Source organism: Lissotriton vulgaris, chromosome 3_2 (assembly GCF_964263255.1).
Source record: "Lissotriton vulgaris chromosome 3_2, aLisVul1.2, whole genome shotgun sequence".
NCBI lineage: Eukaryota > Metazoa > Chordata > Amphibia > Caudata > Salamandridae > Lissotriton > Lissotriton vulgaris.
In genome coordinates this window covers 182,183,523-182,198,256 of record NC_141690.1, presented here as the reverse complement: position 1 = coordinate 182,198,256, position 14,734 = coordinate 182,183,523, and positions in this window count along the sequence as shown.

Genomic DNA, 14,734 nt, shown 5'->3' with positions numbered 1-14,734 from the left:
GCTGGAATCCGCCGTCCTCGAAGACGTAAGCTTTGCGGTTGCTGGACAACAGGAGGGAGCGGCTGCAGAACACACGCTTCTTGCGGAAATGGCTGTAGCAGCTGTAAACGAGCAGGAGGGACTGGAATGCAACCTCAGACAGACAGCGAGACAGACGGTGAGCAAAGGGGTCACTGGGGAGACATAGCGCCGAAATAATGCCCAGATGTTGAATGCTCTCAGACAATTAGAAACTGAAATGGGCTTGGATAATGTGCAATCACAGTGTGCAACATGGGGGAGTCTGGCAAGCCTGGAGTCACAAAAAGAGCACAGGGAGATAGAAGGAGACAGGCTCTTCTCGGTCAATGAAGGCTCAGATTCTACTCCTGTGAGTAGTGGTGAGGATAAGGACACTAGCGATACAAGCTCTGACTTGGAGGACAGCAGTGACTCCAAAGGGAAAAGTACGATGAAAAGGCGGAAAGCAGCGGCAAGACGAGGAGGGGGAGGATCCCCTGCTAATACTCATAAGAAGCTGCTCTGGGACTATTCTGTCACTTCAAGTGTGTATAGGGAGGACACCCAAGGGGAAGGAGCAGTAGGGGGGAATGATAAGGGATCCCTACAGCACGCTACACTGGACCTGCTGTTTAAGACTTTAAAGTAAATGCAGGCAGAAGCCAGGGCTGAAAGTCGGAGAGCCATGCATGATACCAAAAAAATACAAGCAGCAATCAGAAAAGTAAATAAAAAGTATGAAGAGGTCGAGGAGAGAGTGGAAGTGGTGGAAGAAAGAACAGGCAGGCTCGAGGACGAAGTTACGGACTGGCAAGCATTTAAAATGGAGCAGACGAAAGCTGTTGAAGATCTACAATGGAAAGTTGAGGATTTTGAAAACCGCCAGAGGCATAATGATGTGAGACTTCTTGGGCTAGACGAAGGGGTTGAGGGGCAGGTTCCAAGAGGATATGTCATCAAATTGTTACAAGGGGCCTTTCCGGAAGCTCAATGGCAATGGGAGCTGGAAGTCCAAAGGGCACACAGATTTCCATTAACAATTAAGAAAAGACGGGACGGTAATTCAGATACTTTGCCAAGAGCCATGCTAGTGTTCTTCGGTAATTTTTTGGCAAGACAGGAAATTATGGAGAAAGCCAGGCCAGATTCTAAGAAAACATTTGAAGGGGTAACGTTTTTCGCAAGGCCCGATTTCTGCCACATGACTGTGGAGAGACGATGGCGGCTTAGGCAATTAATTACTCTTCAGAGTCAAGGGGCTGAGGCATATCTAATGTTCCCGGCAAAACTAAAGGTTATCGTGGGAGGTCATACCAGGATGTTTTTTTCAGAAATAAAGGCTGGGGAATACTTAGCAGAACTTACTGAGCAGCATAGGGGGAGGAACAATGAGTGATAGGGCCGAGACACTGATGGGAAGTAGGTAACTAGATAGAAAGCCAGGTTCAATAAAGGGAAGGAGAGGGAGGCGACACTACAACACACAGCAGTCACACATAGTTCATGTGTGACCTATTTGCCTGTGGAAGGGGGGGAGGGATCCTAAGGAGGGAGGGGCAGTAAGGGAGGGGGGTAAGGGGAGGGGAAAACACAAGGGTGTTGGTGATGGATGCACGGAACATACAGCACAGAAACTCAAAATACACAGAGGGGAGGATGGTTGGCTAGACATTCACACAGAAGGAAGTAGAAAGAGAGCTAAGGGGGTGACTAGTAGGGAAAACTCCAGTAAGCATATATGGCGGTAAGGATAGCTTCACTGAATATATGCGGTCTTAATAATGGGGAAAAGAGGCAGAAGGTAGCCGCCATGCTAAGATTGTGGAAACTGGATATAATATGCCTACAGGAAACGCATGTTATGGGAAAAGATAAGTCCATGCTAGATCAGATGGGGTTTGAGGTGCTTGCCTATACAGAACAAGAAACCAGAACTAACGGGGTAGCAATACTAGCAAAAAAAGGTGCTGTTAAACTCAAAAGAAAGAAGGAGGATCAAGATGGGAGGTGGGCATTGTTGGAAGGGGAAACAGATGCTGGGAGATTTACGCTTGTTTCTTTGTATGGATCTACTGATGATGAACCTGAGATGCTGGAACATCTTGATCTGGAACTGTCACTATGGCCAGAGCCTGTAATATGCTGTGGGGATTTTAATATTAATGGACTAGATGGACTGGGCGCAAAGGTTGGCGCAGGGGAGGATATGGTGGTCGGAAGAGAAAGACATACAAAACAATACAGAATTTAATTCGACCCAACGCTTTGGTGGATATGTGGGCTGAGAATAATCCAATAGGGATAGAGAGCACGTATTATTCAGCACCCCATAGGATGGTTGCCAGGCTGGATTACTTTTTCATTTCTAGCTCTTTGGCAGGCAGGGCCCAAATAGAACGTCTACCAAGGATAGTGTCGGACCATAATCCGCTGGTGTTAAGTATCCCATTGGTTAACAGAGGGGAAAAACAAACTAGCACATGGACATTTGAGCGAGGGTTGTTGAAGGAGGAGAGATATGTCACTCGGATGCAGGAATGGATAACACAATTTTGGGACATCAACAGGGATACAGCCCCAGCGGATATTGTGTGGGACGCATTCAAGGCTGGAGTTAGGGGGGAGACTTTGAGCTACACACTACTAAGGAACAAAAAGGAAAAGATCAGGTTGGAGGAGAGGGTGAGAAAGCTGGAGATGCTTGAAGAAGGTTTAGTACTAGCCATAAGTAGGCAAGATCCTATAGAGCAGCTTTTGCTGGAAATAGAGCTAAATAAAGCAGAGGCGGGCGAAAGCCTGGCACGGAAAGCAGCAGGGAACTTTTTAGCAAAAAAAGAAAAGTGCTATGAATACAATGAAAGGGTGGGACACCTGCTGGCAATTCGGACTAGGCAAACCTTAGCAGCAGGGGAGATAATAGAGATTAAAAATGGCACAGGGAACATAGTAAACAAAGTGGAAGAGGTGCAGGAAGTCTTTAGGAGATTTTACGAAAACCTGTATGAGCAAGATCTAACTAACATAGAGGCAGGAATTACGGAATACTTATCGCACATACCACACACAGGGCTAAATTCGGAGGATAAAGAAAAGTTGGAATGTCCATTAACACTCCAAGAAGTAAGAGAAGCGGCATTTAATCTTCCAGTAAGAGCAACAGGACCGGACCAAATACCCGCAGAATTTTGGGATTTAATAGGGGAGGATATGTGGGCCAGTTTTAGGCAGGCACAGGCGGGTAGGGCAGTACCACCCTCCTGGGCAGGGGCGGATATAATAGTGTTATTAAAAAAGGATAAATCCCCACTAGAACCAGGATCATACAGGCCAATAACACTCCTGAACGCGGATGCAAAAATATACTCAAAATCGCTGGCACAAAGGTTAAGTAAGGTTATTGAGGGGTTAGTTATTACATCACAGCACTGATTTATTCCAGGGAAAGGGACAACCCAGCATACAAGGCAAATGATAACCATCTTAGATGCCGCGGAGGTTGCAGGAGACCCTGTCGCAGCTATCTTTTTGGACGCGGAAAAGGCGTTTGACAGGGTCTCCTGGGACTATCTGTGGAAGGTCCTGGAATGGTCAGGGATAGGCAAGGGGTACATAAAAGCAATACAGGCCCTATACAAACAGCCGACAGCAAGGATAAGAATTAATAAAACCTATACGAAGGCAGTCCAGATAAAACGAGGGACCAGGCAGGGCTGTCCAGCTTCGCCCTTGTTGTTGCCTTATACCTGGACCCGTTGCTAAAGAAACTTGCTAGTAATTGTAATATTCCCTCTGTTTGGCTGCATGATGAGGAATAGAAATTGTTTGCCTATGCGGATGATGTGGCCACTATAACTCCGGAGCCAGGGAGAGCAATAGGTGAAATAGAGCAAGAGGCAAGGAACTTTGGCTTAATATCTTATAAATAAGGGGAAGACTCACATAGTGCAGAACAGGTTTACAACATATCAGGATGTCAGGGTGGTTCAGGAAGCTGTATATTTAGGTATTAGAGTGACTGCGGATGTAGAGAGGTTGGTAGGGATAAATATTGAACCCTTGTTAGGGAAAGTAAAAAGTAATACTGAAAGGATTAATAATCTACACTTGACCCTAATGGGGCGTATCAACGTGATCAAAATGGTTACATTCCCAAAATTCTTGTATCTTTTCAGAGCTATACCTCTTTTTTTTATTGCATATGGTTTAACAGACTAGAAGCAATTTTAAATAGACTGATATGGGCGCAAGGAAAAACAAGGAGAGCCTACTGATTTATGACACTCACTAGGGACAAGGGGGACACCTGATTTTAGGTTTTATTACTGGGCGGCGGCACTGCAATACTCACAGGGGCTGATTGGAGGGGGAGGTACCAGTCCAAGAGGTGGCGGACCCGGTTTTGTGAATGTTTATAAAGCTTTGGTGGGCAGGGAGGCGGAGAATGCACTACTAAATACGGTAGACTATACTTACTTCAAACATACTAGGTTTAAGACTTTAAGAGCAACATATAAAATCTGGAAGGCTGTTGCAAAAAAACTGGGAATAGGTAGACATAATAGATATATGAGACTGTATACAAATCACTCACTCACAGGGGAGATTTTCAGGGATGTAGTTATGAAAGAATGGGACAATAAGGGGATCAAGAAACTAGGGGATATATTGGATCCGGATGGAGGGATTTTACAATTCCAGGAGATTCAAAGTAAATTTGAGATATCTGGAAGTAATTTTTTTAAGTACCTGCAAGTAAGGAGTTACTTTCATAATAAACAAGGAGGCCTTTTAGGGTTTGGCCATTGCAGGATAATGGACTATATAGAGCGCAGTAGTTATTGTACAAAAAGACAACTGTATGCAGAACTTTATGCACTAAAAGGTGATGACAGGGGCAAATATGCTAGGAAATGGATGGAAAAACTGGCTTCGCATCCTGAGGGACTACAGGCTTCTTTAGATCTAGGCCGGACAGTTTTGTGCTCAGCGACATTCAAGCGCAGCATTACAAAACAGTATATTCATTATACCACACCCCTGCCAGAATTGCACAGAGGGGGGGGACCACCGCAATAACCTGCCCGCGCTGCGACTCGAGTAATGCGGATATTGTACACATGTTCGCCGATGTCCACAATTGTATACACTGAAATTGGCAATCGAGGAATTTTTGGAAGGGTCACTGGGGATTAAGATCAAAATGACAGACAAACTTATAATGCTTGGGGGGATTGTAGGAGCAGAAGGCCTCCCCACAGAATTTTTATTTATGGCAATGGCAGTATATAGGATTGGCATAGCAAAAACATGGCTTGATAGGGTGCCTCCCACGTTTCAGATGTGGGTAGCAAGGCTACTATCTACATACAGTATGGAGAAAGCTATATATGATAGGAAGGGTAGAAGGGCAAGAGCACTGGGTGAAAGGATATGCTGCCCATTGAGCATTGGAAGACTAGGGCAGGTTAGGTGAGAGCTCTACTTCACTAAAATTGAAGGAAGGACTTATACATATTTGATATAGGAAAGTAGAGCGGGCGGCTGAAATAGGATTATCTGTTTATACGGCTATTTCTTTTAGATTTATCTTTTTTTGTCTGTCTACTAATGTGTATTTTGAAATATGTGTACTGTAACATGTATTGGAATTCTTGGTAAAAGAAAAGAAAAAAAAAAAAGGAAAAAGTACAATATTCCAGCACCGACCTTAAGTGTCCCTGATTAGAATATTTTACATTTTTTTGGGTAAATTGGTTTTATGGTCAAGCACAATCTTATGGTAGTCTCTTTTTAAATGTTTTAATACTCTATTTATGTATGTGTTAAAATTATGCCAAATTGTATAAAATGAAATGTTTAATATGTATCTTATATATACAATCAAGTCCTTTTAATTGTGTATTTAATTGTTATTTTGATTGTACCATGTCTTTTTTGATATTAAGTTATCGAATAAAGGCATTTTGACTGACTGACTGACTCCAGAGAAACGACAGAACCCTGTAGAGCTTAATGCATGTGCCCAACCGCCTTACATTCCAGCTGATGAACTTAGACCCCATTGTCATGACAATGCTCTTCCACTTTACTTTCAGGCCCATTGTCGTGCAAACCAGGCATACCTATCATATGCTGTGTAAACAACTGATAATGTGTAATGAAAACAGTCCACCAAAACCCCCTCCCACAGGCAAATGACATGCAACAGTGCATACGGCTATGCCCTCCCCGGGCTTGTGCAAGGATGTGCACAGCATCCCTTGAGGCCCAAACGGGGCAAATGATCTTCCCAGTGAATACGACCACCCGGCCTAGCCCAGCCATTGTAACAATGTAAAATACCCAGCAAAAGCCCAAATGTTTGAGGACTATGCTCCTCGGAATTTCGAAGCACTGTTTAGCAGGCTCCCTGTCCAGCGATGGGGCAGCATGGGCTTCCTCCCACCCACCACATTCTCTAGCCACAACCGCTATCCCTGTACCACCTCCAAGCATCCCACTGCTCATTCATTGTTTCAATAATTAAGTGCACTGTGATGAGTTTGTTCAAAAAGGCACCCAATGGTGCAACAGTGTTCACATAAGGTTCTTGTTTCATCCAGTTTCTTCTCAGGGTAGAGCGGGCTTCCTACAGTTACTTCAGTATGAATAGCTAATATATTTTTAAAGAAAAAGGGAAAGTTACTATTTCATTATATATCATCACAGTAATGCAAAGCCTGTTGTTACACAGATGTGATATCAGTGAAAGTAACCAAGAGACTGAAGTAAAGGCACATCAGAACATTGAATTGGAGGAAGTCAATGAGCCACCACCCATTACCACACCACCTGTGCCTTACAAAACCCAGACCAAGACAGGGGCAAGCCAACGGTGCAGGAGGATTTTACAGAGGTGTCACTGTGCTTTAAGGGCAGATATTGTGGTCCAGTTGCATCAGTTCATTGCAGATAATGGAAAAAACAATATAATATGGCCGCATCGGTCATAGATGGATGTAATAAACATGGACCGTATAACATATAAACCTGTGACTATCCAACTCGGGAGCTCTCAATAAAAACATAGGAAACTTCTCGAAGGTTTCGCCTTCGATATGGTATTAGCCTCTCCTTATGAGTAACTTATCCATGCAATATGTCCGCCTCAGACACAAGTGGAAATAAAACGTCCTTACATAACAAATAGCTTATATGTGATGTAGGCAGACTTTCGCTGTCAGTTTAACTAATATTTGTCTTATACACATATATCCGAAAAAATGTTTGGGAATTTTATGGCATGTGATAAGTCGGCCAAGTCCGCTCATCGGCGGTGATTGAAAGATATTAATAAAGATATATTTTATTAACTAAAAGTCAGTATTTTGATATAAGAATTTTAATCTTTTTTGCATGGTATTTCCTATATGAAACTGCTTTAGCTAGATAATAGACGAAATGTATGAAGACATAACTCCGCCCACATGGCCAGCCGTAAAGGAAAGTATAAATAATGAGGCACTCCGGAAACACTATACACGTCAAAAACGGACGTCCATGAGTGCATGGAGGCCGACATTTCTTGAACTGGTAAGTGGGAACAGAACGGGCATGGTATATACCTAGCTGAATCCTTTTGCATTAAATGATAGACCGCCGCCATGTGAAACTGACTGTGATAACAAACATGAGATATCTAAATGCGTAGCTGATAGGCAGTAGTCTACCTCTCAGATGCATGCTGAAAGAATGCTCCCTACGTGAGAAAATATAGAACGGAGTGGTACTATACGTAGATACAAATTGAATATTTTAGCCGCATACTAGTAAATCGAATACTCTAGTCGCACACGAGGTTAGTGCCTTTTTAACAAACCGACGGGGTAGAGATATATCAAGATGCATTTAGACGCACCATAAATCCCGCAGTGGATTTAATATTTTGAATACCGAAACTTTATTTAAATATAGACCACCTTTTAACTTTTGGCATGAATTCGACATTAATAAAGGGGGTAGCAGTGCTTGCTAAAACTTTTCTGGGACAGGCCACCCATAAAATAGTAGACACTCATGGCAGATGGGTAATTATCAAACTGGGCATTGGTATCACTATCTGTTCTATTTACGGATCTAATCAGGATGATCCGACTATATTTGAGACACTTGAGCTAGAGCTAGGACCTATACAGGGCCCACTTATATTATGTGGCAATCTAAACGTATCATTAGGCCCTCGATTCAGTAGTCATACACACCCTCACTATACTGGCCGTAAGCCACGAGTCATTAAAGCTCTTAGTAGACTTTGTGATAGCTTTGGGTTAAGAGATGTATGGGACCTAAAAAACTATCCGTACCCTGGCTACACTTATTATTCCTTCCCCCATAGCAAATATGTCAGGATTGACTATCTATTTGCTACTAGTGATTTGGCTGACAATGCTACAATTTTAAAGGAATCTAAAATTATCTCGGACCAAAATGCTCTTACTCTCACTATTAAACTTAGATCCATTAAGAGGGAACGTAGAATCTGGACATTTGATAGGAAGCTGTTAGCCAACAAAGATTATATTACTCACATTACTAGCTGGGCCCAAGAGTTTTTTGATATAAACAGATATAGTGCCTCTAGGGTTGTTGTATGGGATAGCTTTAAAGCGGCTCTAAGAGGCGAAACTACGAGCTATCAAGCTAGAATACGGAAGCAAAACAATATGGGATATCATCAACAATTGGCTGATTTGACCAGAGCCGAGGAAGAGCACATGGCACAAATAGCTCAAGGCGAAAAATGAGAAACTAGCTATGCACCGTCTGCAAGTGTTAAAATCCGAGCTTAACTCTGGCCTGACTCAGAAAGCTGCTGAGACATATAAAGCACACCGGAAAGAAGTGTAAGAGAACGGGGAGAAAGTTGGCAAACATCTCGCACTACATACACGCCGACAAAATGTCCCATAATGCCATCACAAAGATACAATCACAAGGGCAGACGTTCACACAAATACCAGAAATAATTGGGGCATTTCAACAATACTATCAGACCCTTTACCAGGATGATAACAGAACCAGCAGGGCAGACGCAGACTCGTTCTTGAAAGATCTTTTTGATCAACCAGAGGTAAACAAGACTTTAGATGATAATACCAGCGAAGAGCTTGAGAAAGAAATTACCCTTATAGAAGTCCAGCTTACTTTGTCTTCACTGGCTTCTGGGAAGGCGGCAGGCCCCGATAAAATACCCCTGGAATTATATAAAATTCTCAGTCATACCCTGGGCCCACTATTATATGATCTATTTTTAGGGATCCAATGGAGTGGTATCCCACCCACCTCATGGAGAGAAACAAATATAATTATCTTTCCAAAAAAGGGCAAACCTCAGGACCAATTATCATCATATCGCCCAATTTCCCTAATCAATTCTGACTCCAAATTATATGCCAAAATAATGGCCATCCGGCTCGGACGGGTCGTCGAACATCTGGTCTCCTCATGGCAGCACGGGTTTATTCCCGGCAAAGGTACGACCAGCCATACTCGAAGAGCAATCTCCCTGTTTGATGTAATGTCTGCAACAGGAGGCCAGATGTCGATGATCCTTCTGGATGCCGAGAAGGCCTTTGAACGGGTGTCCTGGAACTTTTTATGGGCTGCCCTTACGCAGTATAATTTCGGCCCCAAATTTATCAAGTCTATAATGGCTATGTATTCTAAACCAATAGCAAAATTACAAATAATGGGCTCTGAATCAAGTATAATTAGAGTATCCAGAGGCACACGCCAAGGCTGTCCATGTTCTCCAATATTATTTGCCCTGTATATAAACCCTTTAATTTTGAAACTTTTAGAGAACTCACTAATCACACCTATAGTTGTTAACAAATTTGAAAGTATTGGCCTATGCCGATGATATTGCGGTACTAACGCCTAATCCTTCTGTGGCAATATCAGAAATAGAGGCAGTAACGCAAGCCTATGGACGCTACTCTGGATATTCTCTGAATAAAGAAAAAACAATCATCCTATGTACGGATAACATTATTTGTAATGATCACAGAAAAATAATAATGCTACATTCCTAGATGTTAGCATAAGCCCCGATGTTACACAAATCTCTCAACTCAATTATGAGCCATTACTAAACACTGTAAAGAAAGACCTAGATCGGGTTAATAGTCTACAGCTGTCAATAATTGGTAGAGGAAACTTTTTTTAAATGAATATCTTGCCAAGGGTGCTTTATCTTTTTCGTGCTATTCCATTGATACCTGAAGAAAAGGTCCTCAAAATTCTAGACTCTCTTATGTCCAAATTCATGTGGCAACAGGGCAAAACCAGAAGATCCTTGAAGCTTTTGTCACTACCACAGAACAAAGGTGGACTAGCTGTTCCTAACATTCTACTATATCTCTGGGCTTCATTTATCCAACAGATGGCCCCCCTTCTTTATGAGAATCCTAGCTCTGAGACTATGGAGGATGCACCTATTCCATCTATATACGAGCTATCCCTAGGGGAAAAAGCTAAAGGTCTTTTTCTGAGACAAGTAGAGAGAAGCTACTACAAGAAAAATAAATTCAAAGTTATCACGAGTGCCTGGACAATCTGGTTAAGGATTACGAAATATATGCACATCCCAAAGCTTAATAGGTATTCTCCCCTATGGCATTCTAACCTTCTTCCCGAACTAGGGAGCGATGTTATCGCAAAGAAATGGCATTCTGTAGGAATTACCTCAGTTGGCGACCTTCTGGGTGCGAATGAGGCTTATACCTTTACTGATCTACAACAAAAATTTCATCTTCCAAATGGGCACTACTTTAAATATTTGCAGATTCATACTATGCTCAAACATAAGAACCCTAATATTAACTCGGAGAAAATTGAAATTATCGATACCATCGCTAAAAGAACAGCAAGAATAGGTACAATCTATGGTCAGCTACTGGATAAGGTACAAGATGACCTAGAACATACAGAAATTGCGTGGGCAGACAGACTTGACAATCCAAATGTAGATATTGACATGAGTCTCTGCCTATCATCACGACTACTTATGTCAGCTAGTTTAATAGCCCAGACCTATAAGACTATCTATAATCTATACTATACTCCGGCCAAATTATATGCATGGGGCAAAAGAGAGACCGATCACTGCCCCAGATGTCTTAAAGGCCCTGCAACGCTTATTCACATGTTCTGTGAATGCGACCAATTAACACTTATTAAAAAAATGATCTGTGAATTCTGGGAGGAAGTGTTTGGCCATAAAATACCCGACTCCCCTACTCTATATCTGCTAGGCACTGATAATACACTAAACCTGAGCAGGGAAGAAGAGGACATGCTTTTTATAAGCTCGGCAGTCCTCAGGGTAATACTAGCAGCACGGTGGAAAGACTCAGATCCACCGAGTTTTCAAATGTGGTTAGCACGTCTTCTCGGGGTCTTCAATCAGGAAAGTGCTATCTATGCCACTAGAGGGCTAAGATCTGCTATGCGTGGTATGGCGATCTGGCAACCTATCACGAGTTGGAGAGGGAGGCTTAGCACAGTGTGATAGTATGATAATGACTTACTCTAATATGTCGTTTTAAATGTTTATTCACTGCCCTTTTTCTCTTCATTTCCTTTCCTTTTTTCTTTTTTTATTAGTTTTCTTCATTTTTATTTCACTTTCCCTCTCAATATGATAATGAAAACAAATCAAACATGGAAGCTATTGTTTATTGTACAATATTATCGTATTTCGACTATTTTTTTTTGTATGTACCTGTTTTATCTGGTTCTGAAAAATAAAATGTTTAAAATAAAAATAAATAAAGGGCCTTGGGAGCTATCAATATAAGGAGCAAAATAGTACTGACACAGATTGAAGTTATAGGTACCAGAATGTAAATAAGATATGAATACAGACTTCGGTTGTTGCAGTTTTAAAAAAAATCTGTTAAACTATATTTATATGTGTTCTTACAAATTTTGTTTCATATAAATTATTCAATGGAGTTAAAAGACAAAAAAGAAAATATTCTCTTCTCCTTAACCCCTTCGCTGCTGATGACGAGCTCAGCTCGTCAACAGCCACGGTGGTCGTGTGCTGATGACGAGCTGATCTCGTCATGTAACAAGGCTCTTAGAATTTTGCCGCACACAGCGGGAAAAGCCGCCGCAGCGATGCGTTTAATTATACATACGTTTTACCAAAGCCAACAGTGCACATACAAAAATGAAGACAGTGGCACTCTTCTATGGACTGATGCAAGTTCCTAAAATATAATTGATTACAAACGGGGCTGCATCTTACTGACTTTAATAGTAAGCAATCAAGCCTCAAGGGGTTTCTTTTAGATAACCCCATAAAAAGTTTGTGTTTAGGCGACCCATTCTGTTATTGGTTTGTCTTTTTAGAAAAATAGTCAGACAGCGATCCATGCTGTATTTAATCAAACCGGTACTTTATAAGTGATACGGTGGCTCTTACAGACAAGTGACGATTCTGATGATTAGTGTCACAAGATATGCAATTATAATTACCCTTTTTGTTCTTTTATATAAAAAATGTAGACTCGCTAGGAGTGAGATACACTCAGGAAAATTTTGTTTCTGTGTTTTAGGCTCATCATAAATGCCTTTGCATATACTAGGAAGGTCATCCCCCATAGATTGTGTGATTGAAAGATAATTTAAAGTAAATAAGGTATGTACTGATATTGACAGTCTCGTCAAGAGATTAGTACCCTGTGAATAAATAAGTTCTAGGTTTTTTAATGAAATGTTTTAAGGACATAATTAAATGATGTGTGATTATGTAACCTGCGACCGGTAAACACGTAAGACCAGACCGTTAAATGCTCTGATTCAAGTATTTTATTTAGGTTACAAGGGGAATCGGTGTCAGGAAAGGATGGTGCTTTGTGGGTATGGAAGTCGGCCCGAGGCTTGTCCTTTTGACGTCTTCTCCAGGGGGATGACTTCTCCCTCCTTGGCGTCTCATGGGTAGGGTGGACCGGCTCTCCTCCATTATGGGGAACAAAAAAAACACAATCGGAGAGGACCTCCGTTAGGGTTGGGTTCGTGACAGTATCAATGGGGAGGGGAAGTGCAGGGAGGCTTCACCGTCTGACAGTGAGTGCGAAAGACAGGGAACCATCACCAGAGGTAGAAAAGGGTGAAGAGGTCAGCTACGCTGGGAGCCCCCTGATCCCTGGCTCTCCTCCCTTAGGTTCTGGGCTCCCTCCTGCCTCCCGATAGTGCAGGCAGCGACTTCCCTGATCCCAGGAGACAGGCGCGTACCTGTTCCAGCCACATTCCTCCAGGACCGTGGCGGGGTGCTGCACAGGGGCGTTGGTCTCCTGACAGGTCTTCCAGGTTACGGGGCAGGTCAACCGGCCGCGTCCGCTCCTCCGTTCGAGGCTCACTCTCCTCGGCGTCCGTCCAAGTCTCCTCCTTCTCCGTCTTCCGGATATCGACACACCCCCTCCTCAGGAAAGGACGCCTTTTTCAGCCGATGACGTTGGTGGAGTCCACCCCCCAGGAGGCAGGGCTGACGTTGGCCTCAAGGGGATCTTTAAAGGGCCAGAACGGTGCTCCATCGGTCTGGTCTTTCCAGGGCAGGCATATCTCGGAATCCGGGAGCTGAGAGAGAGAGAAAGGACTCACACCATCAGAGGGGCCGAGTCCCCCGGAGACCTCCTGGCATGCTCCTCCCCCAGAATCATCCCGATTGAGGATGAGGGGGAACCGGGAGAGGTAATCGGTATTGGCGTTACAAGACCCTTTCCTGTGATGTACGTCAAAGCTGAAAGGTTGGAGAGAGAGAAACCAACGCATGATTCGGGGATTATTGCCCTTGTTTCTGCTCATCTATACCAACGGGGCATGGTCAGTATATAGGGTGAAGTGTCGGCCTTCTAGATAATATCTCTGATCCGTCCTTGGTGACCTGAGAGAGGACGGCACCTAACCCTGCCTCAGAAGCGTCAGTTTGAAGGATAAATGGTCGGGTAAAGTTCGGATATATTGAGTTTGTGGAAGGCTTCCCTAACGGTTGACGAAGGATGGGTTTTGGCCTGGGCTGGAGAATCGTTCCGCAACAGGTTGGACAGAGGAGCGGCTATTTCAGAAAAATTGGGTATGAATCGTCTGTAATAGCCTAGCAGTCCTAGGAAGGCCCTTACCTCTTTTTTTGTTGTGGGAAAAGGGGATGTGGTTATAGCTTTGATTTTCTCTTCTTGTGGTTCAATGCTACCGTTGCCCAAGAGATAGCCCAGGTATTTGACCTTATGGAATCCCATGCGTGACTTTTTTGCGTTTACGTGGAGTCCTGCTTTTTCCAGTTCCTGGAACACTAAGTGGCAATGCTCTAGGTGTTTGTCTCAAGAGGGACTGAAGATGACAATGTCATCCAAGTAGGCTGATGTAAAGCCCTGAAGGGGTTGCAAGATTTGGTTCATCAGTCTTTGGAAGGTAGCAGGGGCTCCATGTAGACCAAAAGGGAGGACCTTGAATTTGAAGAGACCGTCAGGGGTGGAGAAGGCGGTTTTTGTTGGTCTGAGGACAGAAGGGGTACTTGCCAGTATCCCTTGGTCAGATCGAGAGTGGAAATATATGCTGCGTCCCCAAGACCTTCAATGAGTTCGTCCACCCTGGGGAGGGGATAGGCATCCAGCTTGGAAATCCCGCTTACCCTGCGGAAGTCAATACAGAATCTTACGGAACCGTCAGGTTTCAGGACCATGACTAT